Raw genomic sequence first — 15,324 nt, 5'->3', positions numbered from 1 at the left:
ATGGAGATGCTGGGGATTGAACCCCGGACCTCATACATGCAAAGCACGCGCTCTACCACTGAGCTACATCCCCTTATGCAGAGGAGGTCCTCATATAATACGTGACCACGGAGGCACACGGTACATTTACAGAAGTAAATACAGTCTACTCTCGTTATACCGCCAACTTCCGTTCACGGCCAAATTGGCGGTATAGCGAAAATGGCGTTACAACGGGTTGCGTCCATAATGTGCATGTCTTTACTATATGATGTCTATGCTGCCTCCGTTAACCCGTTCTAATTGCGTTTCTAAATAAATCTTGATTCTGTTATGTTGTAAGGCAGGGATCGGCAACCTTTAACACTCAAAGAGCCATTTCGACCCGGTTTCCACGGAAAAGACAACACTGGGAGCCGCACCTCGGAGGTGCCACGGCGGCGCACCTCGGAGGTGCCGCGCCGCGCCGCTGGCGGTATAACGGTCGGGAAATCAATGGTATAAGTGTTGTTTGTGCATGGAACTGGGCTGGCGGATGGCGATAAGCGGAAATGGCGGTATAACGGCGGGCGGTTTAACGAGAGTAGACTGTATGTTTTTCCCGCTCCTCCTCCTGGGATGCAGAATTGTGACATTTGTTGCATTTCAATGACATAAAGGTCAGCTAAACGCGACCTGGCTGTTCAGACAGAAATCGCATTGCAAAATATCAGATATATATCGAATTTAAGACCACATATGAAAATCGGATTTCTGCTGTTCAACTGTCTTTCACAGATCGGATAAAGGTCGCATACGGGCAAAAGAATCTAATTTAGGCCACATCTGCCTGCAGTCTGAACGTAGCCTAGAAGTTGATTCTTAGCGGTTCTCATCCCATTTCCTTATTTTACACAGAGTTCTGAGCATGGAGGACTGGCAGAGTGACTCAATACTCCTTCTAGTGCTCTCATAAATCCCCTATCTAACTTATGTGAAGAAGTTAGGGAGAAGTTCATTGATCCTTTGGGCAGAGGAACAAACTGAGGACTAAGATGGAGATGCTGGGGATCGAACCCAGGACCTCATACATGCAAAGCACGCGCTCTACCACTGAGCTACATCCCCTTGATGTGTCTTCCATTCAGTTCATATTTCTACAACCCAGCACATTGGGAAAAATCGGATTTGGGCCACATTTGCCTGTAGTCTAAACGTAGCCATAGTGTCGTTTCAGATCGATAACGTTTCAGTTCACCGCTGACATCAATCAGCCTCGGAACAAAACAAATCAGCAGAAACACTGTCCCAATATCATTGTAAAATCACATTAATACTCATTCTACACCTTCAAATCTACATTGTTTGGTTTGCAATCACATAATTTGTATCGTATCACCAGATTCTTGCCAATACACACCCCTATAATAAATGGTGATAAATCACTTAAGAAAGTTACTGACACAAAAGTAGCACTGGGCCTTTATGGGTAATTGCTATCTTAATCTATACTGAAAAACAGTGACACATAGAGTGCAATAGAATAATCCTGTTTCATGATGCAAAATTTGAGTTACTGTCAGGACACTCTGCTGGAAAACTATTATTAAATCCTCAGGCATTCCCAAACATTGGGTTGTGACTCAGAATGCACCAGAGACTTGTTTTTGTCAGAAGTGAAATGCAGTAAATGTGTCAAAACCTGAATAAATATTCCCAGTTTAATTATAGATCTTAAACGTCAGCTTCACAGACTTGGTCATTTTGGCTTTTATGTCTGAAACTATTAAAGATGAATAGATTGTTAAATGTGTCTGTATGGATGGCCTGATCAGGTTACATTCATCTGTGGAGTTTTCATACTATTTTCAGTCTCCGCTCACAAATGTTGCCCGATCGACACAAATCATATTACATGTGTGATCGCAGTTTTGATTCTATTTTCCTCGTCTTAAACCCCATTCTCTTGGGACTAATATGACCTTTACACCTCCATTGATTAAGAAATTAACCCACCGCATCAGTGTTTCATGCACCGCATTCATATGAGATCGGAAAGTGTTTTTTACTGATATTATTCCTTGGTTCTGATGTCAAGGTGAGGCTCACCGCTTACAAGGAACTGTTGAAAGACAGAAAAATGTTCCTTACTGTAGCTGTCATGTATGCCATCCATCTCCTCATCCTTTGTCCTTTGAGATTTCGCTCTTCAAAAGGATTCAGAATATTCAGTCTATATCCATTTCCAGTCATTGTCTGTACTATGTCACTGCATGAGCCTCCTGAATTTCCATCCAAAACGCTTTAGAAATTTTCATTTCGTCACCAGCACGGTTTCTGTCATAGATGTCGATTTGCACAGGACTAATAGTATCACAAACCCCCTGCATTTGCTGAAATAGGATAGGTAATGTTTGGTGTAATAGTTACTTTACAAATTACCTGATAGTAGAGGTTATCGGGCCAATATATTGATTTTTTTTTTATTTTTTTTTTTTTATTCAATATTGGTCATCAGCCTTAATTTTTTTTTGAAAGCCGATATTTGATCAGTAGTAAAAAATGTATACGATTTTTGATCAGGCACCTGTGCAGGCAGCACTTGAAGTTCAGTAAATGTTCAAAGAGTACCATGTGTATGTGTATTAATAATTTCATTTCTATTACTGCATAAAAATCATAATTATCAGAGTGTTTCGGTGTATTTTATGGTCAATGTGCTTTAAAAAATGTAAAAAAAAAAAATTGGCCTTAAATATCGGCTTCAAAAATTAGCTGTAGATATCAGCCATCAGCTGACCAAATTTTAAAAAATCGACATAGGCCTTAGAAAAACCTATATCAGTCGACCTCTACTCGATAGATTCAAACACATTTATATATTTATATAACAGACGACCTGTGCAATTATTACAAATTAACCGAGGTGCACAGGTTATACTAATCCCATGTGAACAGGGCTTTAGATCCACACAGATGCTCAGGATTTAACAAATATTTCCTCTGATGTTCTTCAAAGGCCAGCATGAATCATATCAGACAAGGTCCTCTTTAGTAAGTCCAATAAATAAAATATTTCTTTGACATTTCTTAACCCGTAAAGACCCAGTGCTACTTTTGTGGCAGTTCACAAATGAATTTTTCTCTCCATTTAACGTTTCTTAAGTTATTTATCACCATTTAGTATGATGTTATTCTCTGTGTTTTGCGTATTTTCAATGAAAGTCGGGTATTTTCTCGTATTTAATTCACCAATCAAGTAAATGTTCATAGAAGCTCAGATTAAAGTTGATTGTCATAATATCAGAAAAATGAAGAAAACAAAATATATCATTAACTGAGCATAAACCAAGTGTCTCCATCCACTGTCACTGATCAAATTCAATAGGTTTAACTGGTGAATCAATGTTGTACAACAGGGGTATTCAATTAAAAATCACAGGTCTAGTTTTTAAAATTTCCTCCAAGTAAAAGGTCCGGAATGAAGTCCAACTTGGGTTTTTGAGCCTTTCCCTATGTCCATATTTTCATATGGTTTCAACAATATTTATTGTAAATTTTCAATGCAGGAAATGTTTAACAGAGTGCACAGCTAGCTCTTTTACCGTAAGTAAAAGTAGTCCTAGGCAAATACATTTAAGGCCTTTATTTCAAATTAACCCTTTCATGCATGAATTATGAGAACCTTAATCTACCTTAATTTTCCTGAGTGTTCTCTTTACACATCCAAAAAAAAAAAAAAAAAAAAAAGCTATGTGATTGAAATTTTTTATGAACCTACTTTTCATGGCGTTACAAAAACTCCACTCAGCTGGACACTGTGTTTAATTTTTGAAGCAAAAAAAACATGTATTTACTTACTTACTGTGTGAAAACTATGAAGTAAAAACCTTTTCAATACAGCTAATCTGATTTTAACAATCTATAATACTAGTTATGACTCACTCAGATAATATGCACAAAAAACCCTGTTGATTACAGTCTAATAACAATTAGCAATTGATTTACACTCAAATATGTTACTGCAGATCAGGTTTATCAAGAATAGGAAAGTTACAATAATGGTATGAATGTCAGTGTATGTGATGATAGTGTCCACTGTGTTGGTTAATATGGAACTAAAATAACAAAATCCATGAATATGCAAGAAAACAGCTGTAGAATAGATGAACACTGTAGTGACCACTATGCACGAAAGGGTTAAAGAAAACAGAAACCTCAGAATAAAATAAATTAAAAAGTGCAAGCAGAGGTGAATAAGCTGTTCTTCTCTTTGCCTCAAACAGGTTAACAACAGATAGATAAGGGATTGTCTTCTTCTGACTTCCGTGTTTGAAGGATAGCGACAGAATTCCTTCCACACCGCCACCTACTGTTTCAGCCCTGTAACACCCACTCGTACTCGGGCACGGGCTGTAGTACGTGCTTGTGAACGCAACATCTGCAGGAACGTATCCAAGAATAGTACGGACTTGGGTACGCAGTGTGAACGCGCCCTAAAAAAACAATGGTTTACTGCATCAACTTTCCTTGTTTTGGAGCGAGACATCCTGTCATCACTGTCTGTTCCTCTCTGCTCTGGTGCGTGTGCCATGCAGGGTAAACAAGCGATTTGATTGGCTCATCTGACTGAAGCTATTGTTGTATTAGCTGAAGTAGCAGCACCTGCTGTCTATAGCCGCCACTGTCGGAAAGAAATACTTCATGAAGATGATCTACAGTCTACTCTCGTTAAACCGCCCGCCGTTATACCGCCATTTTCGCTCACCGCCGACTAAAACCATTGCACAAAAATCCCCAATGCATTATTCCATTAGCTACCGCCATTTCCACCTATCACCATTCGCCAGCCCAGTTCCATGCACAAACAACACTTATACCATTGATTTCCCGACCGTTATACCGCCAGCGTGATTGCCATCGAGTACACATAAATTTTAACAATGCACTGAAACAAACGCGCCAGACGCTGATCGCGACAAGTTACGAGTAGGTCTACGGAACGGCCACCGTTCATTTATCGCAGAACACTCAGTAGGTCAGGATGTCGGGAAGAGGACGTGGGATTAAGCCAAAGCCTCAAGATGATGGGGTGTCATTTCCCGACACGGTATAATAATGCTTAAAATGTTTCCCCACTTTAAATGATCCCTTACAACATAACAGAATCAAGATTTATTTAGAAACGCAATTAGAACGGGTTAACGGAGGCAGCATAGACATCATATAGTAAAGACATGCACATTATGGACGCAACCCGTTGTAACGCCATTTTCGCTATACCGCCAATTTGGCCGTGAACGGAAGTTGGCGGTATAACGAGAGTAGACTGTATTTTCATGAATTTATCAGATTGGTCACGGGTCCGGACAGAACCATCACTTGTCCGGGTCTGGACCTAGGTCAGCCATTTGGTGATGCCTGTTGTAGAAGATGACAGTGTTTCCACATTCACTACAGAACCTCTGAACGTCCAAATGGGTCATATCTGATGACCATGAAAAGATGATAAAGTGTGTTTTACAGCAATTATTTACATGTCCCGATAGGATTAGTAGATTGACAAGTATTAAACCACAGTAGTCAAACATGCGGCCTGGGGGGTCCAGTCTGGCCCCTAGGATGAATTTGTGAAATGCAAAAATTCCATCAAAGATATTAATCATTTTAGTTCAGGTTCCCAATTTAATCTCAAGTGGGTCAGATCAGTAAAATACTATCAGAATAATAATAATAATAATAATAATAATAATAATAATAATAATAATAATAATAATAATAATAATAACTTTATTTATATAGCACCTTTTAAAACAAAGTTTACAAAGTGCTTTGACAAACAAATAAAAGGGCACAACAGCAGGATACAAGATGTAAATAAAAACACTAAAAACACTAAAATAGAAGCAACATAATAGGAGAGATGTGTACAACAATGCAGAAACAAGACACTTCAAATAGATTAAATGAATCAGAATAAGGAGGGCAGGGGTAATGTAACATGATGCTGTTAAATCAATGCAGAAGTAGAGGCGTGAGATAAAATAGAATAGATAGAATAGAAATAGATAGAATAACCTATAAATACTCACAACTCCAAATTGTTCTTTGTAAATGTAAAAAATTTCATGTCATTTTACTGTATTTACACAAAAACAAACTATCATTTCACAAAAACGCAAATAACCTGAACAAATATGAACATTTTGAAACGTCTGAAGTGCAAGTTTTCCAATATGCTGCCTGTTAGTAAATGTTTTGTGTATTTGTTGATCCACTGTGATCTGTAAGTTGTAATTTACATGTGTAAATGATAAACTGAGACATAATATTGTTGAAATTGCACTTAGTTTTTTCAAGAAATTTCAGTTTGTTCATAATATTCACATTATTTTAAAGGATAATTGATAGATGTAAACATTTTGATTGCATAATTTTACTTTTCTCGCTCTTAAACATAGAGGAAAGTTTGGATTTGACATTATTTATATATAATTATGTTATTATTTCACTGGTTCGGCCCACTTCAGATCAAATTTGACTGAATCTGGCCCGTGAACTAAAATTACTTTGACACCCCTGTATTAAACAGTTTAAATCAGTAGTTGGTATTGGTTGACAGTGTCTGTTTGGGTCTTTATGGTTAAACTAAGGCTTCTCTACTGTACTTTTACTCTAACTTTGACATTAAACCAGTGGTTGTCAGCCTGATGTGACATAAAACCCACATTTGGAACACCTATCACACAATTCGAGAAGAAATAGGAGCCACATGTCACAAAAATGAAGGAAAACTGGGCTGTAAATATTTGTCAGCTGTCATCTTAAACGCCTGAGATAAATATTCTTTTCATCACTGCCTGTCATTATGAATCCATGTTTAAATGCACAGTATGGAGTGTGTGTCACCAGGCACCTGTCCATCAAAACAATATCAGATGAAGTGAGTTGCTGCACATTTACAGATCAACCACCTTTGTTATTACCTTTTACAATAAAAGAGACAAACACACAATAGCTGAACTTTGACATTTAGCGGATCTCAGTGAGAAGTGGCTAAAAAAAAAAAAAATAGCAGCAATAACAGCACATCTTGACATAAAGTATCCATGTGATATCATTTCATCTCAGTGAAGTAACCACAAGTAGCATTAAATGTTAATGTTAACATAGTAGATGTGATATAACACCACTGACAGGTGCCAGAAGGAAACAGACCATAACAGAGAACAAATGATGAATCTGTCTGAACATGTCTGGAAACTGTTGATATATTTAGAGACACTAGACAACAAATTATGTAACAAAGGCCTCGCTGTTTTTAGATGTTTTAATCCAGAAATGCTACTGTGTGTTCAGTATATCTAGGGTCTTTTACTACCTTCTCTGGAGCTTTTCTTAGTATAGTATTGGGTTTTCTCTCACATCACTGTTTCATTGCAGAACTCAAAGCATTTTGTATCACAGAAGGAACACATGGAGTTATTTTTATTTATTTATTTTTTGTGATTTACTTTTTATTGAGGAGTTTTTACAATATTAACACAACAAAAACACATAGAACACAGACCGTCATCTCATTAAGAACTAAAGTCAACACATGGAATTCATTGTGTGTTAATTTTAATCACAGGAATGGAACATGGAATATATGGGTGCTTTTATGAAGCTGGTACCAAAAAACAGGACATGGGGGCTAAAAATTCAAACCAGATGTAGACTGATGTTATGAAGCAAGTTTGGAGCACTTTAAAAATAAATATTTACTGAGATAAAAGAGAAACAATTTTTCACATAAAATACATTTATGTATATATATATATATATATATATATATATATATATGTTTTTATATTATTTTTATACAGCTACAATCTGCACGTAACATGGTAAAAAGGACACAAAAATTATGCGTTACAATTTTTTTTTTAAATATCTTTTTATTCTCTTTATCTCTTTATTCTATTATGCAAGGCAGAGTGTTTCACAAATGTTGCAAAATCATTCACAATTTATATGTCTGTAACCCTGTAAAGCCTTAACCATGAAATCACTGACAGAAAATTCCAGTTCTTTGAAACTGGAGCCTTTATTGGTCCTTCTGAACAATCCCCAATTTTTTAAATTTTTTTTTCCCAAATAACAACTTCCATGTATGAGTTTCAATTTTGTATCATATTTGATACATCAGGTCTCAATGCTCAAATATGATTATTTTTGAACAAACAAAAATATAACAAACATGTCTAACAAATTGGTAATTCCTTTTCAAAACTGGCCAAGTTCTGCCTCCTGAAAATCTTGTAGTGCCACTGGAAAGGCCTCTGGTGAATGAATTCCTCCCCCCTGGTGGATTAATTGTGTATTGCATGTATCTAATTGTATACATCAGGTTTCAAGAAAAAAAATATCACACTGATCATGTAGAGGGCTTCAAAACTCATCAAATATGATACGTTTGGCTTTATAGGGTTAAATGGGCAGGTTTTGCTTGTAACGCAAGTGGACACAACGTGTTACACACAAAATCTGGAATGAGACTGTCGATTCATGAAAAACCCACGTCTAGAATAGAAAAACCACTAGGATCGTCATATTTAACACAGTGTCTTTATTTATAACGCTATATAAGACCATTTTAAGCGATGTTTTCAAAACAAAAATGCACTGACACCTAGGTAGCTTTTCATGTCCCAATATTGGTCCTTTTTTTGGCCCCAATATTTTATTGACAATTCATTAATTTTTGGATGGCTCAGAGCAAGAGCATACATTTTTTTGCATTTATCTGAGGTCATCATTAGGTACATCCTGGGGTGAATTATGTCTAAATTTCTCTTTTATTATTGGGTCTAAAAAGCTAAAATGAATCCAGTTTTATAGAAGCACCCACATTCATGTATAATCATACAAAAATAGGAACGCTCATGTTTTTGTTGACTTTTAGTCGATGGTTTAAATGTACATTTGCATTGTGTTGTTTTTTGTGGAGTCCACCATATTGCATGTCTCTACAGTAGTTTAAACCAAACATCTTTTTTACTTTTTTCCATTTTATTACCAATATATACTGTATGACTGTGACTGTGGACCGCAATTAAAATTCCAATAACTATAAAGCTTGGAAAGTACAAAACAAACACTGCTAACTAGGGAATTCTGTTTTTTTTTTTTTTTTTTTTTTTTTGGGATTTCCTCTTCATTTGCTCGATGTCACTAAATATCATCCATTGAGCCTTTCAGAAATAAAAATAGGCTGTATCTTAGTTGCACCCAGGGGCCCATATAATTGACATTGCTATTTACAACCAGGCAGGAATAGCCCTGTGTTATTTACACCCAGCCAAGCGGATATAATGGCGGATGCTATTTGTACCTGTGTGTCCATATGTAATTGTGCTATGAGTGTTCTAAAGGCTGCTTTTCCTTTATATTTGCACAAAACCATCTGCTCAAAGTGCTTTCTAACATTTAGTTAAAGTTGCAAAAGGTAATTTTTATCCGCAGCATAACTATAATCTTAACTAAAAAAAGAAAAAAAAAACAAGAACTTGAATTTCAGGCAGATGTATCCGCTGTCACTTTGTCATAATCTGTTCATGTTCTCTCAGTTACTAGCATTTGTGGCTTAAAATGTGTTTGATAAAGTAAGAATAATGACCTTTGACCTTTGACTACCAAAATCTAATCAGTTCATCGGTGAATTGTGAAGATTTGTGCCATATTAGCGAAATCCCACAAGCCATTCCTGAGATGTCACGTTCACAAGATTGGACCACGATTTATAAGAAATTTAAAGAAGCTGAAGCACTGTGGTACTGTTTATCTTTCAAATGTTCATTGTGGTCAGTTCAAGATGCTGCAGCTCTTTCATAATTCATAGTTTGAGTAAGGAAAATAGAGTTCTTACTTTATGCAGTAATCTCAACCTGGTTTTTCTGCCTCCGTCTATAATAATATACATTACAGGGTGGGGAAGCAAAATTTACAATGAACATTTAGTTTTTTCTCAGCAGGCACTATGTCAATTGTTTTGAAACCAAACATATATTGATGTCATAATCATACCTAACACTATTATCCATACCTTTTCAGAAACTTTTGCCCATATGAGTAATCAGGAAAGCAACGTCGAAGAGTGTGTGATTTGCTGAATGCACTCGTCACACCAAAGGAGATTTCAAAAATAGTTGGAGTGTCCATAAAGACTGTTTATAATGGAAAGAGAGAATGACTATGAGCAAAACTATTATGAGAAAGTCTGGAAGATACTATTAAAGAAGAATGGGAGAAGTTGTCACCTGAATATTTGAGGAACACTGCGCAAGTTTCAGGAAGCGTGTGAAGGCAGTTATTGAGAAAGAAGGAGGACACATAGAATAAAAACATTTTCTATTATGTAAATTTCTTGTGGCAAATAAATTCTCATGACTTTCAATAAACTAATTGGTCATACACTGTCTTTCAATCCCTGCCTCAAAATATTGTAAATTTTGCTTCCCCACCCTGTATATAGCCTAAATGTCATATAGAATTAACATTTATTTGCAACATAGTAGAGCAAACTATTACATGATCAAAAACAAATTAATTTTACTAAAAAAAAAAAAAAAGTCTGTTTTGAGTGTCTGGGGTTGCTAGAAATGTATCATGTTAAAATGGAGTCACGAGCCAAAAAAGATTGGGAACCATCATTCTACCATTTCTGCTGTCAGTATGATTTAAAAAGAGAAAACACATTAGTTTGATATTAAATGGCCTCACCCAACCGCTAGCCACGAGTGAAAGAAAAGTTTTTGCATTATCATTCACTCTTCCGAGAGCACCTCCTGTCCTAGCACTTTTCAGACATTCCATTTTAAATATTCTAATGAGGTTTTTCCCAGGATTATCATAGATTCTCCCAGGATTATCTCTGGACCTGCTGCGGTGGTCCTGCCTCTCCCCTGCCCTCATCATCACCACTCACTCATCCTCAACTGCCTCCATGTGTCTCCCCCTACTCCCCCTTCTCCCCCTCTCCCCCAGTCTCTATCTCTATCGCGCTCTCTTTTTCTCTTTCTTTACTCTCTCTCTTTAACCCCAACTGGTCAAGGCAGACGGCCATCCTCCAGGAGTCTGGGTCTGCTCCAGGTTTCTGCTGTTAAAGGGAAGTTTTTCCTCACCACTGTCACCAGTCACAAGTGTTTGCTCCTGGAGGATTCTGTTGGGTTTCTGTAAATTGGCTTAGAGTCTGGTTTTGACCAACTCTATATATAAAGTGTCATGAGATAACTTTTTTTTGTGATCTGGCGCAATATAAATAAAATTTGATTGACTGAGTGATTTGGTTGGTTTTCCCCTGTAAGTTGCTTTGGAAAAAAGCGTCTGCCAAATGCATAAACATAAACATAAACATTATTCATATTCGCAGAAAAATAGCCAAAGAATCCCAAATTCTACTGGAGTATGTAAACTTATGAGCACAACTGTATCAGGCACCAATTGATGGATAGACGTAGCAACAAAACTATGAGTGAAAACTAGGAAAAAAGTCACCAACAGGAATCGAACTCCACTTTCTCATATTTAAGTCCATATTTTTCTTGCTCATATTTAGGTATAAGTAGTCAAATTGCTGCCATACAGTTATTAAATATAACAAATTAGCTATGTAGATTAAAAATAGAGTAAACAGCTGTCTCTTTGGCCCACTGGTGGGATATGGCCCACTGGTTAAGAAAGGCTGCATTGAACTGTGATTAAGTGAAAACGGTTAGCTTAATTTTAATTAATGGATAACAACATCATTTGTCTTGGATGAGGTTGAGGAAGAGGTTAAGGGCTTTGGAGTATTCCCACTATGCCGTCTGTCTGACATCATTCGACAATTAGAACGTTTAATATCCAGTAGGCGGGTTGGTCTACAGTGGATTTGTGAAAACGAACTTCCTTTTTGTCTTAATTACAATTAAATAAATCTGATTTTATTGCCGCAATCCTTGGGGGAGCTGTAATTACTTTTAGATTAGACAGAAGTGTAATGAATCTGCTGTAGGCTTTATCAGAAGAAAGTCTGTTGTCAGTACATTCTGAATAGGTTTGGAGAAGCATTAGCCACAAGCAGGGTAAAAGGAGGATCAATAGGAAAAATCCAAATATAAATAAAACTATTTATATCTGAATTCCAACGCTTCACTTTCAGGGTCTTAGTGTTGTTCAGTTTAGCACTTCTCCTGTGAATTCAGTGATCATTGGAGCTACTTTTCATGTTTCTGAGCCTGACCCAAACAGCTGGATTCGATTTAGGGCTGTACAATATATTGAAAAAAATATTGTAATTGCAATAATGGAGTGTGCAATATTTATATCACAGAGATGTGCAATAATTTATTTTCTTTTTTTTCATTAACTTTCTGTTTTGCACACCATGGGGTAACAGAGTGGTTTTCTCTAACACTCAAACATGCTAGTTTTTCTGGCAAAAAACCTGAAGTAATGTTACCGCAGTTGGTTGAATGCAAGTTTACATGTTATTAATGTTGAAAAGAAATTAATATTTTCAGAGCACAACTTTGGGCAAGGCCTGAACAATGATATTTAAAGATTTTATTTTTATATGAAGTATTTACCAAACCAGGCAAGCAATGGAATATTGCTTTGTTAACCCTCCGGTATCCCGTCCAGCAAGGCCCTGACTAAGCACGAAGTGTGCCTTTTTCGCACACTTGTGGAGACATGTCAAAAAAATTTTCATACAGTTTGTTTTTAATTCTTTTACACTTTTTTCTATTTCATCAACTTGAGCCGTAAACAAAAATATCGAATACTCAATAACTGTCACATTTTTTAACCCTTTAAATGCTGTGTTTGTAATGTAAACAAACCATTTTTTTTTTGATACAAAAAAATAAAAATGTTTTAAATATACTACATAAAAAGTGGATCACATATTATTTGATTTTTGCAGCCTGGCATATGTCAATGATTAACTCCAACATTGGTTAATTTGCATTATTATTTTTGGTGTTAGGTCAAATGTACAAAAAAAAAAAATACTAGCATCTGTCACCAAGTGTGCGTAAAATGCACACCTATAAATCAAACTATTAAATATGATATATTGATTTATTTTTCTGCTCTAATTTGATTTTATTTTTGTAAATCAAGGTCAGCCCTAATCATACAGATCAAATGGAAGAAATAGTGCGTTTTAGGCACACTTGGGAGACAGATGCTAGTCTTGTAATTTTCTTTTGTTTACAATGTGCAAATTTTAGTAGGTGGCCAGAATTTTAAAGATCATGCAAAAATGAACAACTTTTGAATTCTAACCTTATTTAAATTGTGAAAAATAATATGAAGTTTTTTAACACGAAGTGCAAAGTGTGCCTAAAAGGCGCACCTGGATACTGGAGGGTTAAAGTATTTACATGGTGGTACTCTGGCACTTTTGTTATTATGAAATACATCCGTGTCATTTACATATTGTTATATGTGAATAAAATGACAAAATATTTGACTGTTTGTGTCTCAAAGGTAGGCTAGGAGGTGTTTTCCCGGAGCCTTTTTTATATATATCATATTTTATATTATATATTTTTCTATATTGCTTAAAATCCCCTTCACACCCCAATTACAACCAATTAATTAAATGCTCTAACACAAAAATTAAAAAAAACGTAGTCACCTGTGGAATGGACATGACTGAAAAAACACCATCCAATCATTTTAATCAGCCCATTGAAATGATTGAATGGTGAATTGTGTACCCCTCTTCATGCATGAACTGTGCGTTCTCAGAGGCTTGGAGCACTTGTTCAGGAAACAAAGTCAGAGCCAGAGCTTGGCTATATTAGCGATATTAGGATGGAAAGTTCACTGGCAAGCTGTTTTGTCACTAACATAAATCACTACAGAACATAACGTCAGCCAAGGCATGAATTGGGGCTGTTCTGCTGATAAACATAACAGTGAATAGCACAGATTACAGCGTTCAAAGCAAACTTTAGTGAGCTGCTAGCCTGACATCAGTCTTACTGCAATCAGCTGTTCTTACTAGTCCGAGATTACTTAGAGCACGTATCAAAACAACTCAAACAACAGCTCATCTTAACATTGTTAGGGAACATTTGTCTTAGTAGATGAAATTGGTATTTCTTTAGGTGAATGAGAAATATTGCAATATTATTGTTATCACAATACTGCACACCTATATCGCATATTGCAAATTTTGCCAATATTGTGCAGCCCCAATCGGGTATTCGTAACAATGGGTCTTTAGTAGGGCTGGGCGATAAAATGATAACAATATGTTTTGTGATATAACTTTTCCTCAATAGAAATATGAGACATGCTCAATACAATTTCGATAGAATTCACTTGTCTGTGTTTTGACAGATGTAAGAACAGCCAGTCATAATTAAGTAGCACCACACTGAACCAATCACACTAGAGCCACATCAAGTTAGGTTGACGCACACAGCACAGGCGTAAGAGTTGCTGCAGCACACACGATAATGTTTGGGCTACAGCGGGAATAAGTGAGTGTTCCCTCTGGAGAAAAACTGACAGAGAACTCGGGCGACCGGGTTAGTGAAAAGTAGGCTGTGAATCGTTTCGGTTCTGGCGTACAACAGAGGCATAGAAGCCGGGAATTGGACATTCAAACCATGTTGTTTCACTTTCAGTTTACACCAGGGGTGGGGGTGGGAGTGGGGGTTATGGTCTGTGCCTGCTGCAATTCTAATACATGCAGACCATATGGCTGTAAAACTGAAAATGAAACTTAAGATGCATATAAGATTGGGAATAATAAATCTTAAAATGGGGGGCAAGGGGGAGATGAATAAAACACGGGGAATAATACATAACAGTGGAGGGAGGATAATTCTCTCTCTCCTTCTGATATCTTCACAACGAAGTTATGAGTAACAGAAAATTTAAGCTTGTCAAAAATAGGGATTTGATTTATATCATGATACATATTGATATCATCTGATGTGAAAAAAAATGATCATGATTTGATTTTTTTCCCATTTTTTCCAGCCCTAGTCTTTAGGTTTATGTAGTCCAATTATATGTTATTATCAGTTGTATGCTATATGTTCATGTAACAATCTGCAAGCCTAAATAATTACCAATCTATACATTGAGAACAATATCAGAATTTATAAAAGCTTAAAAACATGAACAACTAACACTAATTTTCCACACTTGTCCCTTTTATTGTGTATTCGTAATATGAGGATAATATCAGGTTAAATTTACTTATACATATGAAGAGTAAACCTAAGTATCCGAGTCCATCAGCTTGGATCAGAATTGTTCATAAAAGTTTCAGTCTTGTTCTCGTGGTTGTGACAGTTTCCTGCTGAAAAACCAACA

At 36.3% G+C, this 15,324-nt stretch overlaps 1 protein-coding gene and 2 non-coding genes across 3 annotated transcripts in view; 1 reads left to right on the top strand and 2 right to left on the bottom strand.

Annotated features, from left to right (window-relative positions):
* htr1fa (5-hydroxytryptamine (serotonin) receptor 1Fa) overlaps positions 1-15,324 on the top strand; it is a 117,917-nt gene that overhangs the window by 48,931 nt on the left and 53,662 nt on the right. The window lies entirely within an intron of this gene.
* trnaa-ugc (transfer RNA alanine (anticodon UGC)) lies at positions 2-73 on the bottom strand. The gene has a single exon. It is a non-coding gene; the product is annotated as a tRNA-Ala (tRNA).
* trnaa-ugc (transfer RNA alanine (anticodon UGC)) lies at positions 1,015-1,086 on the bottom strand. The gene has a single exon. It is a non-coding gene; the product is annotated as a tRNA-Ala (tRNA).

This window comes from Sphaeramia orbicularis, chromosome 21 (genome assembly GCF_902148855.1).
Source record: "Sphaeramia orbicularis chromosome 21, fSphaOr1.1, whole genome shotgun sequence".
Lineage (NCBI taxonomy): Eukaryota > Metazoa > Chordata > Actinopteri > Kurtiformes > Apogonidae > Sphaeramia > Sphaeramia orbicularis.
This window is presented reverse-complemented; position numbering and strand designations above follow the sequence as displayed.